At 36.5% G+C, this 20,360-nt stretch overlaps 1 long non-coding RNA gene across 1 annotated transcript in view; it reads left to right on the top strand.

Moving 5' to 3' along the window:
* The window catches only part of LOC108398835 (uncharacterized), a 114,890-nt gene that overhangs the window by 90,961 nt on the left and 3,569 nt on the right, over positions 1 to 20,360 (top strand). The window lies entirely within an intron of this gene.

The following is a 20,360-nucleotide window of genomic DNA, read 5'->3' as shown; positions in this document are numbered from 1 at the left end:
TACCATTAAAATGTAGGTTTCTTCAGAGTAAGAAGAGGCCCTATTTCATTTTGTTTATTGCGTTGCTCATGGTCTGGCACCAAGCAAACATCTAAGAAATGGCTGTGGAATGAAGGGAAAGGGACAAGGCATGGGTGAACTGGACATCGCTGGTATCAAACCCATGATCCTGGCCTTATCATCGGTGCCCTAACCATCACAGCTAACCAGCCGTGGCCAAGAGGCATCAGTCTGATTCCCAAGAACAAGTTCCGAGAGCCATCTTACAGACATCAGAGAACTGGCACCCTGCTTAGAGTTAGAATCCATTCACTGCAATAAAGGTCTGCCTTGTATCCCTTTGCAAAGTGTACTTTAGTGTGAATAATGAGTAGAGAAAACAAATGAGAAAGTGACTTAACTTTTAAGGTTTTTTTTCCCCCTAAAGGAATGGTTTCTATTATTTTCAGAGCTGCCGCTACCATCATTCTGACTGCTGTTCTGTTTTCCTTGTAGATATCACACAGCTCTTTTAATGGAGCGTATACTATATGCAGAGAGTTGATAAACCTAATGGCCAGGAAAAGCACTGTTGGCTCTCTTGACATTGGACTGACTTCCAAGGTCTAGTGCGTGATGAAAATCAGGCAGAGTTTAACTTTGTCTTTCGTATAACTTTGACAGCAGTTTCCCCAAAAGTTAGGAATAATGGTCAAGGAAAATGGAGACCTCTGTAGGAGATGATATCCTACCAGAAAGGACTTTGGGCATCCTGGCCTCTCAGAGCTTACCTGTAGAGATCTGCACTGAAGTTACTCCCTAAAATAAATTGTATTTCGTGTTCTATTATCTGATGGCAAGAATAGGATGGGCAGGGCAGGGGGTGGACAGAGATGTTTGCCTACCAATACAGTCAATTCAGTAAGAAAATCCTATAAGATACAATGAAAAAGTTAGATTTGGGATGTAGTTTCCAATTCTAACCCTACTTCTTATTGTGTGGCTTTAGGCAAGTTACTGACATTCTCTGAGCTTCAGTTCCCTCACTTGTCAAATGAGAAAATATTACCTTTGGTATTGGGTTGCTGTAGGAATAAATAAGACAATGCATACAAACTCATGGGAAATGCCCACCATACAATAGATAGTCAATAAATATTTAGTTCCCTGTATCTGCTTAGAGTTGTGAATATGTGATTTCATACCCTTTATATCTCAAATAGTTTCCTTCTGCTTTTATCTGATTGGCTCCTATCAAATTCTGCACAGAAGGAGTTTATTCTATGAAGCTTTCTTGGCCCTGCAAATGGAGTCACTCTCCTTCCTCAGATCTGCACCCCAGCTTTGTTACCATACTTATGTTCTTATATGCATGGGCATGTGTTAACAGTATTTCTATATCTGCCTTTATTCGTTGTGCGTTTTTTGAAACAAGAGTGTCTTGTCATAGTCTTCTCTACAGCCTCAAGTAAATAGCAGGGCTTGGGTTATAAATAGGAGGCAATTTTGTACCCTGGTTGTTTAACTCAATATGGGAAAATTTGGGAAAGTGGAATGCTTTTGGTGAGGCCTGAGATGGCACATAGGACGGGGTGTATTATAAAGGATAGTGTGGCAGCCAAGCCGAAGACAGTGCTTCCATTAAACATTCTCTGGGAACTGATAGCACTTGAACTACTGAAGGGACGTATTTATTCATATTTGGCATTAGATTTTTTTTTTAATGTATGCTCCATTGGTAAACTAAGAGATATAATACAAAAACGTATCCTTGAAAAATAACTCAGCAACAACCATGGGGAATTAACGGAGCCTAAGAGAGGAGTAGGATGAGAAAGGAAGGAGTTAAGTGGGGCTCCATCTGTGGTTCAGGTGATGAGGCTACGTGGAGAGAAACAGGGGAACCATCTGGGGTCCTGGGGCTTTGTAGAAGAGCCCCATTGTTTTATGAAGAAATAAACACACCTGTGTTCTGAGTCTGCCAGCAAAGCCAATCTGTTTCGCATTTTAAACTCAGATCAATTATAAAATCAACAAATCCCTCTGGAATTGAAGTGTGTCGGGATCACATCCCCTTTCTCCAACTTAGTGTCAGCAATCCAATACTAATGTCCAGGGTAGAGCTTCTCTCAAATGCATGTGGCTTCAGAGCCTGCCAGCCTGGATGGCAGCCGCAGGATCATGGCCTGGTTCCCACTGGCCAATACGCGGTATCTTCAGTATCGGCTCATTTGAGCCGAACCCAAAATGAATTAATACAAAGTTCTAGAACAGTTGTCCAATGTTACCTTTGAAAGCCTGCAAAAGCACAAGCAGGTGAAAATCAATACATGAGTATTTTCTGTAAAAGTAAAATGAAGAAAAATTAAAGCCCCCAGTGTCATTTTTATGGGCTTTCTTCATTGGAGTCCAAAAAGGCTATTGTCTATGTGCCTGTGTGTATTTCTGTGTGTGTGTATGTGTATTAGAAGGGCAGTGCACTTGGTGGTACTGATCTTGGAGCCCAGAACAATGTACCAATATCATGTGTTTATTCCAGCTCTCATTTAGCAGAAATTCAAGATTTTTTAAATGAATTTTTGTTGAGGTTAATAAGGCAACTTGATAATCTTTACTTGTTTTTCCCCAACATAATGTGGCTTTTTTAAGGTTAAGGTCCAGCACTAGTAAAGTGATATGTCCTTAATACAGAGCCTGGAACCTGGTAGATTGCCAGTATATGGTTAATGATTAAGTGAAAGATGAGGGGAGGGAAGAGAGAGAGAGAGAAAAGAGAAAACATTGATAACTAAAATCTGATAATTCCTAAAGTTTATTTACACCCATAGGAGCAGTTGTCTGGTACAAGTTTATTCTCACATGCCTCATGACCCAGGGCAATGGTTGACAGCCTACAGTACTAGTGGTGGCATTCGGACTGACCTTCATTAGTATATCATCTGGTAACCTGTCTGCTGAGCCCTTGAGAGTGACCATCCACTGCACTCCCATCTTCTGATTTTGTAAGATTCAGAATGTGAACTAAACACCCAATTTCCCTCAATTTGAACATCCTGAATTTCCACTGATCATTCCCATCTGACATTTTCCTCTCTGTTTGGTACCACCTAGACCCACAAGGGCATGTAGTTACATGACTCCTTCTGCATGAAGCATGTGCTTTCTAACTGACGTTTTAGAGTGAATGCCCACATTCTCATTATATAAACCAAGGAGGGGATTCCAAATATGGACATTTATTTCAATCCAGGTTGTGGAAAAGCAGGATTAAGATGCATTTGCCTAGTTAAATATACCTGCAGATACTGCTTTATCAACTGAAATACAGTCAAATATGCCCTAAGTGCCTACTCAGACTATTTTTGGAATCACAAAGTCAAGGAGTTTTGAGGTCAAGTCCAGTTTTCCTCACTAGGCCAATTGTTCTGGCATCATCATGAGCTGTCTGACACAGAAACCAGTAACCACGTATGGCTATTAAAATTTTAATGTAGATGAATTAACACTAAATGAAATAAAAAATTTAGATTTTAGTCACATCAGTCACAATTCAAGTACCGAGAGCCACACGTGGCTTGTGGCTACCATATTAGAGATAACACAGATGAGCATCTTCATCATTGCAGAAAGTTCTATTGCTCAGTGCTGTAGAACTTATGTCCTTTGGAAAATCTGAAAGAAAGAAATGACCTTTAGAGACCACCATAAGATTTTTGGTTTGTTTGTTTTGGTGTGGTGTTTTGGTTTGTTCTGTACTCTTGTAGTATCACTGGAAACAAGAAACAATTTTTTGCTCTTTGTAGATGGAGCTTCATGATGTTTGACACGCTTATTGTGAATGGGACTACTTTTGGACTGATGTGTAACTCACAAAACTATCCAATACAAGGGATAGAGGACAGTGGTCAAAAAAAAGTCCTGGTTACTTTTTTTTCTTTTAGATCACAATGATCTTTCTTTTCAAATGTTTGCGTCATGCCTTGATACCAAAATTCCATAGACAGCAGAGCTGATCTTCCCTTCCCTGTCCACCTTAAAAGATACAGAAATGGTAGGCCAGTAGCAGGCCGTGTCCTGGGGCAAGTGGGACCTGGCTAATAAGTTGTAATTTCTCTAATGTCATGAGTAAAACTCTGGTGGGATCACGGGGCCCTGCTTATGAAGGGTATGGAACCAAAATGTCAGGAAAATGTTTAGATGTACAGTCAGCTCATAATTAGCAGAATGGCCATTTCTTGTTCTCTTTCCTTTTTCCTTCCTCCCTCTTCCATTCCTATGTTCCTCTTTCCACCCATAAATACATGTGAGAGTGTCCATGAGATTTGAACAAAAAACACGGTCCTTATTTTCATGGAGCTTAAGTCAGGAAAACAAAAAATATTACAAAATTAACTATTCAAGAACATTCTGATAAGTACCATGTAGAAGGAATGCAGGGTGCTGAACAGAAAGCCCTAATTACGAGGAGACTTGACTTGGCCTAGGAAGTAAGAGACGGAAAACCACCGAACAACTGATATTCTGCTAACCCTTTAGTAATTGTAATTCTTCCCACGTGACAGGCTAGGCAAAGTGTGTTGCGTAAGCATAAGACGTTGCTGATGTTTCTCTCGTGAAGCTGTCCTCAGAGCAAGAGTTACGAATCCTGCAGGTGGGAAGAACAGAAGACAGTTGGGAATGGATGAGGAGTGTGGGGTGCTACTGTGAGCAATTTTCTATGACACAGAAATAAATTTGTTCTGCCAAGGGCTCAGGAGGGGAAAGGTGAGGGCACACACATATTTCATTGTTGGCATTTATGTTTTCTTGGCAGCTTTGTTGCTCTGGACCCATCAATGCCAACTCATTGATCCTGACTTAGCTTTCTGGCTCTCACCACTGGATAAAAAAAAGGGTTTCTAAATCAGATCGGATTCCATGATGAAATACACTCAGCTGTCCCCATTGCTGCAAGCTTGATCTGGCTTCTATGGCAACATTAAGCGTTGTGCTTTTCTCTCTGTTCATCTCTTTTGTCCTTCCCTATTGTTGTCCTTTTTGCCACGGCATCTTTGTCTTCCATCTCTATCCTGCTCAGATCCGCCTAGATCAGGTATGGCTGTTAATTGCTGATGCCTTTGAAATTCTGAGTGATTAATTATTAAAGGGTTCAGGGTCTTCCTTTGATGACATTTAAGAAATATGATAATGTATTAAAAGATATGTGCCATCTTTCTGATTTTGTTGTGTGTATTGCATATGGTAAGTCTTTTCTCAAACGTGCTCATGCAGTGTTACTTTTGGAATGCAGTTGTCTCCTCAAAGTGGCTATCAAGGGAATTAGGACTCAAATTAAGGATTATTAAAAAGACATTCACACTGAAATATGTTATTACTGCAAAAGCTGTTCTTGCATTAGCAAAATGAAGTTAGTGAAACAAATGGCATTTACAGCTGAGGCTCTAAATCAAAATTCTGCAAAGCATTCCTGTTTTTCCACTCCAATGGCATCCTCTCCTCTGCAATTCTGTCACCATGCACTTTGGCAAGCACCTTATTTTATAGAACACCAGGCAGACTTAGAAACCCATAGAATGCTTAATGATGACTCCCCACATGTGCCCCAAACCCTGGCTATTTCTCCTTTTTAGCTTTTGGAGAATCAGCTCAGCAGCAACTGGAGCCTCTGGATGCTTAATTTAGGAACTGAGAACTATTGCAATGTGTCCAGTCAGCTATTCGATTTGCACGGTGCTATATGTTTGACCTACTAGATGAAAAGACACAAAAGCAAACATTTTGCAGCTTTTCCTAAACTCTACCACTTTCCTGCATTCCCTAGCTCGCTTGTTGGTTCAAATACTACTGGATCATTCTGCTGGAAGTTGGGGCTTGAGCCTTGATTCTTCTCCCTTCTCACTTTCCCCTCGCAAGCAGCATCAGAACCCTCAACCTTCTGTTATCCTCCATGGTATTTCTTTTATCTGCGGCCTTGGCTGTTGTCCTTCACTTTCATCCTCCTTGCACGCTGTCACGCTGTCACGTGCATTTCTTGCCTGTGTCTTAGCCGTTCTCACAGTCTTCAATCTCGTCCTTCCCACTTGCTTCTTCTTTGCCCAAAGAATCCATCCGCGACTCAAACATAAGGCACCAATCTCATCATATGTCTTGTACTAAAATCCCATCATATTTTTACAATGGGCATAGAATTCAGTTTTAACACCTTAACTTGGCATTAAACGGTCCTCTGTATTATTACCTTTGCTTATTTTACAAGCTTCCTCTGATTTTATGTTACCTGTGAATTGGTTGTGGTTTTTCTATGGACTACTCCACCACAGCATGGTGTTTCTCTTCTCCTTTGTACTATACACACAAATACATACACACACTCTCTCTCTCCACGCCACCCCCACCCCACCCCTCTGCCTGGCCAGATGATTCCTTTGAAACTGAAAAATGTGCTGTGGAGCAAGTCTTCACTGAAACTCTGAGCTTACAGGCTGAGCTGAAACTCTTATCTAGGCTCTCATAAAACTCATTCTCATAAAAATTACACTTCCCAAGAGGCTTTTTAAAAATAACAGATTTTGAGATATCATTCACATCTCATAATTCATCCATTTAAAGTGTACCATACAGTGATTTTTGGCATTTACACAGAGGTGAGCAACCATCACTCCCATCAATTGTAGAACATTTCCAACAGCCCAGAAAGAGACCTAGTACTCATTCATAGTCGCTTCCCATTTCTTAGCAACTTCCCCAGCTCTAGGCAACTACTTGCTGGTTTATTTCTTGTCTCAATACATTTGCCTATTCAGGACTTTTCATATAAATAGAATCACATAGTGTATAATCTTTGTGACTGACTTCTTTTACTCAGCATGAGGTTTTCAAGGTCCATCCATGTTGTAGCATATGTAGTATCTCATTCCTTTTCATTCTTTTACATTTTAAATATTACACTTCATTGATATACCACATTTGATTTATCCATTCATCAGTTGCTTATTTAGGTTGTTTTTACTTTGGGGATATTACAAATAATTCCTTTGTGGACATTCATACGTCCATTTATATGTCCTTTGTGGACATTAGGAAAAGCTGCAAAATCATACAAGTTTTTGTGTGATGTTTCAGTTCTTCTGGGTACATACTTAGAAATAGAAATACTGGGTAATATGGCAATTCCATGTTTACACTTTGGAGGAATCGATGACTGTTTTTCCAGAGTGGCTGCACCACTCTACATTTCCACCAGCAGTGCTGGATGGTTCCAGTTTCTCCACACCTTGACAACACTTTTTATTATCTATTGATTGTAGAAGAAATAGTGAAGTGGTATTTCATGATGGTTTTGATTTACATTTCCCTGATGGCAAAAAATTATGATTATCTTTTCCTTTAGCTTTTTGGCTGTTATTATATATTCTTTGTAGAAATGTCTATTCAGATCTTTTGTCCATTTTCAGATGAGTTGTCTTTTTATTACTGAATTGCAAAACTTCTTCATTTATTTTGGATATGAGACCCTTATCAGATATTTGACTTACAAATATTTTCTTTCATTCTGGGTGTTGTCTTCACTTTCTTTATGATATCCCTTTAAGTTACTTTTAATTGTGATGAAGCCCATTTGTCTAATTTTTCCTTTAGGTTTTTGTGCTTTAGTGTCATATCTAAGAAACCATTGCCTAATCCAAGGTCACAAAGAATTCACTGTATGTTTAATATTTTTATAGTTTTAGCTCTTATGTATAGGTCTGTGATCTATTTTTAGTTACTTTCTGTGTGTTGAATAAGGCAGGGATCCAACTTTATTGTCTTACATTGTTTACATTCAGTTGCCCAGCACCATTGGTTAAAAAGATGATCATATCTCCATTCACCTATTCCTTGGATTTGTCTTGACTTCATGTTGAAAATGAATTGACCATAAATGTGAGGTTTTACTACTGGATTCTCAATTCTGTTCTGCATATCTATTCCATCTAACCTTATGCTAGCACCACACTCTCTTGAGTACTGTAGTTTTGAAATAAGTTTTGAAATTGAAAGAGTGAGTATTCAGCTTTGTTTTTCTTTTTCAAGATTATTTTGTCTACTCTGGGTCCCTTGCATTGCTTTAGGAATTGTAGGTTCAGCTTATCAATTTCAATAAGGCAGCCAGTTGGGATTTTGAGTGTGTTGAACTTGGAGATTGATTGAGGACATATTGCCATCTTCACACTCTTAGGCCTTCCCATCCATGAACATAGGATACCTTTCCATTTATATTTATTTATTTAATGTCTCCCAATGTTTCATAGTTTTAGTGTGTAGGTTTTAGAATTCTTTCTTTAAATTCACTCAAGTATCTTACTCCTTTTGAGGTTATTTTAAATAATTTTTTCATTTCATTTTTCAATTTTACATTGAAAATATATAAAAATTCAATTGATTTCTGTATATAGATCTTATATTGTGCAACATTGCTGCACTTGTTTATTGTTCTAATAGTTTCCTAGTGGATTTGTTAGAAATTTCTATATATATGATCATGTCATATGAAAATAGAGTTTTACTTCTTCCTTTAAAATCTGGATGTCTGTTCTTTTTCTTGCTTGATTATTCTGACTAGAACCTCCAGTACAGTGTTGAATAGGAGAGCATACATCCTCATTTTTTTTCCTGAACTTAGGGAGGAAATATTCTCTCTTCAGTATGAAGTATGATGCTAGCTGTGGTATAAGTAAGTAGATAGACATAGAGATAGAGACATCCTTTATCATTTTCAGGACATTTCCTTATAATCATAGCTTTTTGAGTGTTTTTATCATGAATATGTATTGATTTTGTCAAATGCTTTTTCTGTGTCTACTTAAATGGTCCTTCACCTCTTTACTATTGATATGATATGTGATGTTAATCAATTTTTATGTCTTTAATCAACTTTGCTTTTCTTAGATAAGCCCTACTTGGTCATAGGAGGGAATTTTTGTTGATATTCAATATTATATTACTTTCATGTATACAACCTAGTGATTTGATGCCAATATACATTAATCAATGCTCACCATGATAAGTATAGTTGCCATCTATATCACACCAAGATATTATAATATTATTGACTATATTCCTGTGTTGTACTTCTATTCTGTGATTAATTTATTTTATAATTTGAAGTTTGTACCTCTTTATCCCCATCACCTATTTGCCCCCTATCCATGGCAACCAGCAGTCTTTTCTCTGTGTTTATGAGTCTGTTTATGGTTTGTTTGTTTGTTTCTTCATTTGTTTTCTTTTTTATATTTCACATATAAGTGAAATAATATGGTATTTATCTTTCTCTACCTGGCTTATGTCTTAACATAATACTCTCTGAGTCCATCCATGTTGTTGCAAATGGCAAAATTTCATCCTTTTTTATGGCTCAGTAATAGTCCATTGCATATATGTAGCACATCTTTTTTATCTATTCATCTATCAGTGGACACTCAGGTTGCTTCCACATCCTAGCTACTGTAAATAGTGCTGTAATAAATAAAGGAGTCCATATATCTTTTCAAATTGGTGATTTGTTTTCTTCAGATAAATTTTCTGAAGTAGAATTACTGCAGAAGATTTTTAAATGACTCAATCTAACAATTGTTTTTTAGGCTTCATTCTCTAACTTCCATTAGGAATCTTGATATAGATCCATTTATGTTTTCTAATTCTTCCTCAATCAATTTTGGTAGTTTGTATCTTTCTAGGAATGTGTCCATTTTATCTAGGCTATATAATTAGCTGGTATACACTTAACTGTTCATAGTATCTCTTATAGTTTCTTTTCTTTATTTCTGCAAATTTTTTAGTGATATCCTTCTTTCATTCTTGATTTTATTAATTTTGTTTTTCTTTTATTTTTCTTGGTCTAGTTAAAAGTTTGTCAGTTTTGGTGATCTCTACTAAGAATAAGTCTTTGTCTTCTTTGATTTTTGATACTGTCTTTCATTCTTTAATTAACTTCCATGTTAATTTTTATTATTTAATTCCTCTGCTTATTATCGGTTTTCCTTGCTCTTCTTTCTCCAGTACCTTAATGTGGAAATTAGATTAGTGATCTGAGATCTTTATTCTTTTAAATTTAGATGTTTAAAGCTGTAAGTTAAGAAAAGATAAATTAACATTCACTTGTAATATCTTTTTTAATTAAATAATTAATTTTTCTAGTGTTTTTTCTTTGAAAACCTTTTTTTAGAGAACTTATAGGTTCACAACAATATTGAGCCGAAGTTCCAGAGATTTCCCTTCTATACCTTGCCCCCACAGATTATCAATATTACACACCAAAATGCTACATGTTTTTACTAAGGATGAACATACATTGATACACCATAATTGCCAAGGTCCATAGTTTACTTTAAGGTTCACTTATGGTGTTTTCCAGTATATAATGATGTATCTCCATCACTACAGTGCCATACAGAATATTTTTACTGCCCTAAGTATTCTCTGTGTTCTGGCTATTCATTTCTCTGTCCTTCACCAATCCTTAATAATCATTGATCTTTTTTATGTCTCCATAATTTTGTCATTTCCACAATGTCATATAATTGGAATTATATAATATGTAGACTTCTCAGATTTCTTCTTTCACTGAGTAATATGTATTTAAGATTCCTCTATATCTTCTCATGGTTTGATAGCTCTTTTCTTTGTAGCATTGTCTGAATGTACTGTGGTTTATTTACCCACACACCTACTAAATGGTATTTTGGTTGCTTCCAAGTTTTGTCAATTATGAATAACTCTGTTTTAAATATCTATGTGCATATTTTTATGTCAGTAGAAGTTTTTAGCAACTTTAGGTAAATACCAAGGAGCATGTTTGCTGAATCATATAAGAGTATATTTAGTTTGTAAAAAACTACCAAACTGCCTTCCAAAGTGGTGTACCATTTTGCATTCCCACCAGCAATGAATGAGAGTTCTTGTGGTTCCACATCCTTACCACATTTGTTGTTATTAGTGTTCTGGGCTTTGGCCATTCTAATAGGTATGATTGTTTTAACCTGTAATTCCCTGATGGCGTATTATGTGGAACATATTTTCATATGATTATTTATCATCTGCATATCTTCTTTGGTTAGGTGTCTATCCTTTGGCTCACTTTTTAATTGGGTGTTTTTTCTTATTGCTACATTTTAAGTTTTTTGTCTGTATTTTGAATAACAGTCCCTTATCAACTGTGCCCTTTGCAAATATTTTCTTTCAGCCTGTGGATTGGCTTCTCATTCTCTTAACATTGTCTTTCACAGTGCAAAAGTTTTTAATTTTATTAAATGCAGCTCACCAATTATTGTTTTCATGGATCATGTCTTTGGTGTTTTATCCAAAAAGTCATTGCCATGGCCAGTACCCAAGGTGATCTAGGTTTTCTCCTATGTTATCTTCTAGGAGTTTCATAGTTTTACATTTTACATTTCAGTCTGTGATCCATTTTGAATTAATTTTTGTAGAGTGTAAGGTCTGTGTCTAGATTATCTTTTTGCAAGTGAATGCCCAGATTTTCCACTACCATTTGTTGAAAAAACTATCTTACTCTACTGTAATGCCTTCTATCCTTTGTCAAAGAGCAGTTGACTATGTTTATATGGGTTCATTTCTGGGCTCTTTATTCTGTTCCACTGATCTATTTGTTTATTCTCTTGCCAATAACACTCTGCCTTGATGACTATAGCTTTATAATAACTCTTGAAGTCAGGATATGTCAGTCTTCCAACTTTGTGTTTCTCCTTCAATTTTGTGTTGGCTATTTCTCCATATAAAGTTTGGAATCAGTTTGTTGATATCCATACAATAACCCACTGGGAGTTTGGGATTGCCCTGACTCTATAGACCAAGTTGGGAAGAACTGACATCTTGACAACATTACATCCTCATGGCATTAAAAAACTCTCCAGTTATTTAATTCATCCTTGATTTTTTTCATCACAGTGTTACAGTTTTCCTCATAAATCTTCTACTGATTTTGTTAGATTTATACTTAGGTATTTCACTTTTGGGGATGCTAATATAAATTGTATTGTATTTTTAATATCAAATCCCACTTGTTCATAGCTAGTGTGTATAGGAAAGTGCTTTACTTCTGTATATTCACCTTGAATTCCACAACCTGCTATAATTGCTTATTAGTCTAACAGGTTTTTGTTCATTCTATCAGATTTTATGCATAGGTAATCAAGTCATCTGCAGAGAAAGAGAGTTTTATTTCTTCCTTCTTAATCTGTATACCTTTTGCTACCTTCCTGTCTTATTGCATCACTTAGAACTTCCAGTGAAAGGGAATTGTAAAGTGAGACATCCTTGCATTATAGGTGGTCTTGGAAGGAAAGCTTTGAGTTTTTTTTACCAGTAAGTATGATAGTTTAGCCTTTTTTTTTTTTAGGTAATCTTTATCAAGTTAAGGAAGTTCTATATTTCTGGTTACAGAGAGTTTTATCAAATGTTTTTTGGCATCTATTCATATAATCATAAGATTTTTCTTTGTTAATGTAATGATTTATATTAACTGATTTTTGCATGTCGAATCAGCTCTGAATACTTAAGATAGTTCCACTTGGTCATGGTATATAATCCTTTTTATTCATTGTTGAATTTGATTTATTAATATTTTGTTGAGAGTTTTTGCATCAATGTTCATAAGAGACATTAGTCTATAGCTTTCTATCCTTGTAATGTTTTTGTCTGTTTTTTGTTGTTTTTGTTGTTGTTAGAGTAATGCTAGCCTCATAGAATGAGTTAGGAAATATTCTCTATGCTTCTATCCATTGAAAAAGATTGTAGAAAATTGGTATATTTCCTTCAATGTGTGGTAGAATTCACCATGAACTCATCTAAGCTTGATGCTTTTTGCTTTGAAAAGTTATATATTATTGGTTGAAAGTTTCAAATAGATAGAAGCCTATTAAGATTGTTTCTTGTGTGTTTTGACAGATTATGTCTTTTAAGAAATTGGTTCATTTCATCTGGGTTATCAAATTTGTAGGTATAGGTAAATGTGTGGTTAAATTTGTGGATTTTCATGTGGGTTCAAGTTTGTCCTTCTTAGCACAATTGGACTTTCAGCCTGTAAAACTTTAAAATTTCCTGTAACATGGATTTATTATTAGCAGTAAATTCTTTCATATTCTGTTTACCTTGTAATGTATTTATTTTACCCTTCCTTTTAAAGGTTGTTTTTCTGGATATAAGATTCTTAGTTGACATTACTTTGAATATATCAGTAACTGCCTCCTGGGTCACATTGCTTCTTCTGGGAAGCAAGATCTTAAACTCATTGGGGGTGTCTTATGCATGGCAAGTTGTTTTTTTCTTGCTGCTTTTAAGACTGTTGTCTGTTTATTTATATATTTTTATTATTATGTGTTGGGATGTGGATCTCTTTGCATTTAATCTACCCAGAGCTCCTTAGATGAGTAGATTAACACCTTCCATTAAATTTGGGATGCATCTTGCCATTGGTTTTTTGAACATATTTTTAAATTTTTTTCTGCATTATTCTCCTCTACTTCTGCTAATGTCATTACAGATACCTTATTGCACTTAACATTTATCTGAGGCCCTGTTAATTTTTCTTCTTCTCCTCTCTTTTCTTCAGATTGCATGCTCTTTATTAATCTGTACTTGTTACTGCTTTTAAGTCTTTACTGGTCCAGTCCAACATCTGAGCCCCTTTCTGTATCAAAAGCAGTTTCTGTTGCCTGTTTTGCCTTTTTTCAATGTACAGTCACACTTTCCTGTTTGTTTGCATGTCTCATAATTATTGCTAAAGACTGGGCATATTGGATAATTTAGTAACTCTAGGTACTTCTTCCCCCTTATAGGGCTTTCTGTTGTTTGATGGTTTATTTTCTTAATTACCTGGCTGGACTATTTTATTATATTTCTGCACAGTGTGGAGCCTCTGACGTCACCCCACAGAGGGCACTGCCTTGGGCATGTGCACAGTCACCTTGGAATGACAGGTGGTTTTAGTGGGGCTCCCTTCAACTGGCTCTTTCCATTTTGAGCTTTCTTTCTCTGTTGGCATTGCATCCAGCTTTAAACTGCACTCATTGCTAGCTAACTGTTCTATTATTTTTTTCAATGCCCAAAGGCATAAATTGCTTCATGGTTTTATCCAACCAAGTTTGGGACCCTGTGCAGGGAGAGTTTTCAGAGTCAATCTGTGAGGTTAGTTCTAACCTCAGGAGGTCTCTTAGCAATTTCTTTCCTCGGTTCATCCTGCTAAACTAGCTGGCCTATGGTTTATCTCATCGCTCTCTTGGAGCTACCTACCTAATCTTAATTGCTTAACACCAAAATCTCCATTGTTTCCAAGGCTTGAAATTCTCTCTTGCAAATAACTTTTATTCCTTTGAGGAAAGTTTCAGAGTTCCCTGTTCTTAGGGCCTGCTTCTCTCCCTGGGCAAAATCTTTAAGCCACTTCTTTGGAGCTGGAGCAGGAACAGAAGCTGTGCAGCTTCTCTCAGAGGGACATTGTGCCTTAGAGTCAGGGTGCTGGGTGTGGGTGATAGTTTTGCTCTTAGGCTTTTTCTCCTGCATGGAACTTTCTCCTTGTAAACAAACTCAGGTAAGCTAGGTCAGGTCCCCAGTATTCTCAGGGGGCCATCCCTCCACTCTTATCAGTGGGGGCTGGGGCAAGAAAGGAAGTTACTGACCTCTCAGCTATGTTTAAGTGGAATTAGCCTTTGTAACATGGGCAGTGAGAAATGCCTGTTAGCCTTGCTTCCTGGGAAGGTACTGTAGCCCTTGGCTGAGAGTTGAAAGATGGGAAGCTCCACCTTCTTGACCACTTTCATCGTCCTGAGCTGAGCTTGGGGGAGCAGAGTGAAAGTATCATGGCTCAGGTGCCATAAACTCACTGCTCTTACCAAGATTTGATGGATTTTCTTGAATAAATGTTTCCTCATATGCTGCAAAACTTTATGACAGTTTACAGAGATCTTAATGGTTGTTGTAAAAATAATTTTAAGCAAATGATTGCTTATGTCAATCAAAGAAAGGCAAATAATTAGTTGTAAAATAAAATAATTTTTTATTTAATAAAATAATTAGCTATAAAATCATTAGTTGCATTTATTTGGGGTCTTAAGGATTGCAATCCAAGAGACACAGATTAAGGTAGCCACCCAAATTGGGTTCCTGATTGTTGACAAAGTTTAGAGTTTTTAAAGGTAAACAGTAGCAAATTTGTTCACTTACATCAATTATTTTGAATATTTTATGATTAGAGCCAGCAGAGAAGTTTGAACATTATTCAGTTTCTGATTGGTTGCTATGGCTGGAGACAGGCAAGTGTCTATGTAAGACCACAATCAATGGCAGCCTCAGGAATGTGTTTTGGCATTTCTCAAAGATATGTACCTGCCAATGTGTGCAGCCCCATTTCCTTAATGATCTCCCATCTCATTTTAGTTGTTTCCCTTGGCCATGCTGACCCCATTTTGATTTTAGTTTGTCACATTTTTTTATTTCACTGGGGAGTGCACCCTCAGAGCTCCTCAAGCCACTATTACTGACATTATATTTTTGATTTAGTGTGCGTTTTATAGGTGTACTATTGGACTTTTTTATTTTTAGGATTTCCTTTACCTATGATAAATGATACTGATAATAATTTATGGTACTGATATAAACTTTCCTTTTAAAAGTCAATTAATTCAAACTGTGTTTTTAGAATAAAAGGACTTAGTAGTAATGAAAATCCCGGCCCTTGCTGATGTACAGAACATCAACAAACCGTATTGAATTGGGGAATAAAAAAATAAAGCAAGCAAACAAATGCTGCTGAAAGGAAATATCTTTTCAGCTCTGACTCTAAACATGGGTGAAAAGCAGCCACAGAACTTTTGCCCATCACAGCATTTGTGTTCACTCCTAGCTTGCAGATTATGGTCTGCAATATTCTCCACTAAACAAAGAACCAAAACTCCCAAGAAAATAGTTTGAGGCAAGGAAAAATCCATATAGCTTTGGAAATGACTATTATTGACAGAAAGGAAGAACATTTTTAAGACTGTCAAGGGTGGTAATAAAAAACAAAGAATCTGGCTCAAAGGAGCTCTACTGAGAAGGTTATAATGGTTTGAATATTAAAGGGGATGAGAGTTATGGCTAATTACAAAAGTTTTGAAAGGTTAGGAAGTTTTCATACAAAAGAAGGATAAAATAGGAAAATTTAAAATTTATTGTTTTAATTAGTGAGCTAATGTTATTATATGTGGGTATTTTATTTATTCTTCTAAGTTCATCTTTGCAAAGCATAGATATCCCCTTGCTTTTATCTGTGTAAATAGAATTTGGTAAATATTGGATACTTGGAGTAAGTTAGACAATTGAGAACTGCACCAAGGACTCATTAATAGCTTATCCATAAAATTGATCATAGGTATCCTGGTAGTTTATCAGTTAGAAAAGGGTCTATTGGTTAACAACCACAAATTATCACTTATTGCCCAAAATTTTAGTTTGTTTCAAGATCATAGATGAATCAAATAACCTATCCTCCTGAAAGAAGTGTGCAATTGATTCTGCATTTCCTAGGACATACAACCTCCAACAGACACTTCTAGTTATAATGAGACACTTGTAAGGCCTTGATTTGATTTTAATAATGGTAACATAATCGGTAAATGTGTTATGGTGACAGAATAATGGCCGGTAAAAATAATACAGTAGTGAGACAGCCAGATAATGCCAGGTAAACAAGAACTCAAGAGAATATCATTCGAGGAAAAGGTTCCAGCTGGAAAAAATACTTAAAGCTAAATGAAAGACATGGACCCCAAAAGCTTTAGAAACATAACTGGTGAATGTAGGATGTGGAAAAGAAGCTTAATATGACATTATGTGTCTCAAGTTTGAATCATATTCATAGAAAGCAACAACAGGTGGCATCCTGATCAAGAATCCATTTTATTTATAACCCAGGCCCTGTAATCTTGGTTGATCTGTTATAATTCATCCTTTTGGTGTGGTAAAATTAAAATGCCTTGGAGAAATATATAAATTCAAGGTTAACCTTAGGATGGTATCATCTGAGTAACTGTTGGTAAGTATAAAGACAAGTGTACAGGTAATGATGAAATTAATTTCATGATACCTATAATTTATAATAGATTTTAGAGTGAGCATAGTGCTTTCCCCAGATAATATAGATAATAACTATGTTTGTGTCTATCTTACTTGCTATTTAAGGTAGCTGAACCATTTAAAGTAATGAGATAGCCAAATTTGAAAGTGTGGCTTAAATTGCTTAAGAAAATTTTATTAATAATTAATATGTATCCATGTGTGTCTAAGTAAACTAATTTAAAATGCATTAAATATGCATGTAATAAATAGAGCACTTGATAAAGTACAATTAGTAAATGTGTTTATGCAAAACAAAACCCTTGGACATGAAGCTAATCAACAGTGAAACAGTGTATTCAAAGAAAAATATTAAACAAATAATGATAAAGATGGTACAAGGCAAAAATATTGAAGAAGACAGGGAGATAACAGATACTGGGGAAAACCTGATTCAGGGTTAAAAACATAGATCTGGGTTTGAATACCTAGTACACCATTTACTACCTCTGTGACTTGACAGACAGTTACCTGAACTTCCCATCCCTTATTATCCGCATCTGAAACTGTAGGAAAGCAATTACTCCCTCTCTAGAGTATACACAGCATGATTAGCTTAGTACATGATGACTGATGGCATTTTCAATAAATGGTCAGTATTATTTTTACCATCCTTTAAAAATTAGAATAGTGTTGGGAAAGATACTGTAGCAAATAGGCCAATTCATGCTTATCCTCATTCTACCATAATACCTTTCCCACCCTTTTTTTTCAGAGTCAAGCCCCTCAAAATGCTTATGTGAATAGTTTTTTTCCCACTTCATCTAGCTTCTACTTTTACCATTTTACTGAAATAACATCTTACATTTTTCAGCCTTTATTAAAAATCACCTATTTGTAGCATTTGACAATATCGACATATCCTCCTCCAATCTAATAGTTTCCTGTCATCATCTCCTTGCCAACATCCTCCACTATTTCTCCTCTTCCTCTAGCCGCTTCCCCGTCCTTCTGGCTGAGAGACCTTCATCGGCCAGCAGCGTAATAGGGGGTCATCAGCGTTCGATTCCTTGACTTTTTCTCCTTCAGCCCGCTCTTGTTAGGGAATCTCATCCAGTCCAACACCATGATTCTAAAAATCGTTATTCATGGCCTTTAGCTCTTCTAAATTCTAGTACTATATAAGCAAGTAACAAATGATCCAATGTATAAGGATCTCTAACTTGACAAATTGCCTCAAAACGCAAATGCCTCATTTTGTCTATTTTCCTTAATTTAGTTAGAGATAGTATCATCCTTCTCATTCTAAAACTTGGGGCTATTTCTCTCTTTTCTTCCTCAGACTATGAGTGCCCAGTATGTGCCAACCACTAAGCTAACTATTCAAATTACATTGGTGTGTGTGTGTGTGTGTGAGAGAAAGAGAGAGAGAGAGAGAGAGAAAGAGAGAGAGAGAGAGAGAGAGAGAGAGAGAGAGAGAGAGAGAGAGAGAAAGAAAGAAAGAAAAAGAGAGAGGAGAAAATAGCATGTCTGTCGTCATGGAGTCTGCAATTCCTATGAAGGGAATACACAATACCAGAGAAATCACAAATATAAATGTGCACTGTAAGAACATTTAATATTGGCAATTGACTTAGGAAAGTCAAGGAAGTTTTTGTTAAGAAAGTGTTCATTGATTTGGGGCTAACAGGAATAAAAATTAGCAAGAGGGAGTGGCATTTGGGCAGAGGGAATAGTATATGCCAAGGCTCTAGGCAGTGGGGATCGTGGTGCAGTCCATGGAAAGCTCAGTTGCAGCAAGAATAGATATGAATGGTGCCAAAGAAGCGAGGATTTTGGTTTTTACCTAAAGGTTAGTTTTAAGCATTATGCATCTGGCTTCAGATAGCTTCATTCATTTATATTTCTTATATTTATTCAATTGGACTAGATGCCCGACACCTATCTAGGATCTTTGGATACTTCAGAGAATAAAATAGACAAACCATTGCTGCTTTCTTAGAGCTTGTATTCTTGTGAGAGAAAGTAGACTATAAAAATGAACGCAATAAAGAAGTATATCATATAGTGTTTTGGAAAGCGTATGTCATGGAAATAGAGAGCAGAGCAAGGGAGACTGAGACTGTCAGAGTGCGAAGGATGCCATTTTAAATAGGGTAGCTGCTGTATTATTCACTGAGAAAGTAACATTTGAGTTAAGACTTGAAGGAGATGAATTAGCCGTTCATGTGGACATCTGGGAGTGGGATATTCAGAGAGAGGGAAGGCCAGTGCAAAGGCCCTGGGGCAGAAGCCTGCTGGGAATGCTCACAAAGAACAGCAAGGAAGCTGTCCAACTGGAGTAGAGTGAATGAGATGGGATGGATAATAGGAATAGTGTCTGAAATTAATGGGTGGGTGTGCCTATCATATAGGGTCTTGTGGATTGTAAGGGTTTTAGTTTTACTTACAAGAACCTTTGTTGAATCTGTGGCTGCTTTTTAATTGTTCCAGTGCAGATGTCAGATGTCAGTTTGAAATATAGAGAGGAGGTCATGGATGGATAAAGGTTTTTGATTCCTCTCTATGTAGCAATTAAAGCCATGGATATGGAAGAGATGATCTAGGCCAGGGATTGGCAAACTCCACGGGACAAATCCAGCCTACTGAGTGATTTTTATAAATACTGTTTTATTGGAACACAGCCACACTTATTAATTTATGTATTGCCTATGGCTGATTTGGCTGATTTCATTTTACAATAACAAAGTTGAGTAATTGCAACAGAGAATGTATGGCCCACAAAGCCTAAAATATGCTCTGGACTTTTTACAGAACATAAATTGCTGATCCCTTGTCTAGAGACACAAAATAGCTTGAGGAAAGTAGCACTATGCTTAAGTCTTGGGCAACTCCAACGTTTACTATCCCAGAAAAGTAGGCTGAGTTTGAGAAGGAGAGAGAGACCAAGCAGCCATAGTCAAAGTCCCTAGGAATTCAAGAAAAGAGTCTTTCAGATATTAAACTATGATTGGTTAAGATGCAGATTGAGACCTATTCTTTGGATTAACAACTTGAAGGTTGCTTGTTTCCTAATACAAGCTGTTTCAGTGGACAGTTGGATGTTATAACTAGAGTCATATGGAAGCCACTTAGGGATTTAATGAGACATGGAGAAATGATGTAGGGAATATAGACATCTCATTGGTATGTTTGTTGAAAGGAGAATAAAGAGAATAATTTAGCTGTAGGTAATTGTTGGGGGTCAAGGGAGGCTTTTGTTGTGTGTTGTTTTCTTTCTGGTTATTTAGATTAAAGTC

This window comes from Manis javanica, chromosome 6 (assembly GCF_040802235.1).
Source record: "Manis javanica isolate MJ-LG chromosome 6, MJ_LKY, whole genome shotgun sequence".
NCBI lineage: Eukaryota > Metazoa > Chordata > Mammalia > Pholidota > Manidae > Manis > Manis javanica.
Note: the sequence above shows the minus strand (reverse complement) of the source record. Positions and strands in the feature narration are given on the sequence as shown.